At 46.7% G+C, this 1,551-nt stretch overlaps 1 pseudogene; it reads left to right on the forward strand.

The window, feature by feature from the left end:
• The first annotated feature begins 699 nt into the window (after nt 1-699).
• On the forward strand, nt 700-1,327 carry LOC101642604 (annotated as a pseudogene).
• Nucleotides 1,328-1,551: the final 224 nt, after the last annotated feature.

The raw sequence follows: 1,551 nt of genomic DNA on the forward strand, positions 1-1,551 counted from the left end.
AGGAACCATGTCTTTGAAGTGCTAACTGCCAACTGAAGGCTCAGACTAATTTCGGATTTTTTGCTTTTTTTCGGACTAGTTTCTTCAGTTAGTATTTCGCAAAGGTTGAGGGAACACTGCTACAAATTACTCTCAAATGATGTAGCAATAGTAAGCATGTGAGTGTCAGAACGGTATTTGTATTTGTACACAAGGCTAGAAACAGAGCCGATTTGTTTCTGGCCAGTGGATGCTATTATTGGGTTTTGTTTCTGGGGAAGATAAGATACTACTGTACACAGTAACAATATCTAAATGGTACTGTATAGTTTGGAATCTGTACAAAAGAAACTGTCACATCTCAGGTTGCATGGCTGAAGTGCGTAGCAAGGCACCACAGTTTGGGAATGGGCTGCTAAACGCAAAGTCAGCAGTTCAAACCCACCAGCCATTCCTCAGGAACTACATGTGGCTCTCTGCTTCCATAAAGATTACAGTTCACTGAACCGGATGTGCCCATCCCACTGTGTTCAGTGCGGCCACTGGGTATGGGAACGGAATCAATAGCCGTGGATTTTTTAAAAGAATTAAACAACGGAAAGGACAGTCCTATGACTCCATTAATCTAATGGCAGGGAAAGGAGGATGGAGAGAGAGCGCCCTGCCAGGTAGAGCCAAGAGACTCTGGGTGACTCCGTGACTCCGTGCCTCACAGATGAAATGAAACATAACTCCACCTGGGCAAAGAAGCCAAGAGGCAAAATGTCCTTGTATGCATGTTTTGTGCAAACTTGCCGGGAGGCACAAGAGAAGCACCCCAATGCTTCTGTTGATTTCTCCGAGTTTTCTAAAAAGTGTTCAGAGAGGTGGAAGACCATGTCTGCTACAGAGAAGAGGGATTTTGAAGGCATGGCTGAGGCGGACCAGGCCCTTCATGAAAGAGAAATGAAAACTTACATCCCTGCCTAAAGGGGAGAGGAAAAAGGAGTCCTAGGGTCCCAGTGCACCCGAGAGACCTCCTTCGGCCTCTTCCTTGTTTTGTTCTGAGTATCATCCCCCAAATCAAAGGCAAGCACCCCCACCTGTCCAGCGGGGACGTTGTGGAGAAACTGGTCAAGCTGTGGAAACGCACCGGAGCCAGCCGCAGCCCTGGGAGAAGGCGGCCAAGCTGAAGGAGAAACAGGAAAAGGATATGGCTGTGTGCTGATGCCCCCAAATGGTCCAGGGTGAGAAAAGCAAGAAAAAGGAGGAGGAGGAAGAGGACCAGGAAGATGAGGAAGACAAACAGGACAAGGACGATGATGATGATGATGATGATGATGATGATGATGATGATGATGATAACTAAGTTGGTTCTAGCACAGTTTATTTTTTCTGGTCTAAAAGCATTTAACCCCACTCCCACCCCCACCCCCGTACACAACTCACTCCTTTTAAAGGAGAAAAATGGGAAGGGAAGGCTGTGTAAGATTTGTTTTTAACTGTACAGTGTCTTTTGTGTGGGGGGTATAGTTAACACACTATAGCCCAATGTGCCCTATCCTGGTGGCCTTTTCAATGGCCACCAGCCTT

The sequence above is a fragment of the Echinops telfairi genome, unplaced genomic scaffold (assembly GCF_000313985.2).
Source record: "Echinops telfairi isolate 266 unplaced genomic scaffold, ASM31398v2 ScPeMD7_7463;HRSCAF=8501, whole genome shotgun sequence".
In the NCBI taxonomy this organism is placed as follows: Eukaryota; Metazoa; Chordata; class Mammalia; order Afrosoricida; family Tenrecidae; genus Echinops; species Echinops telfairi.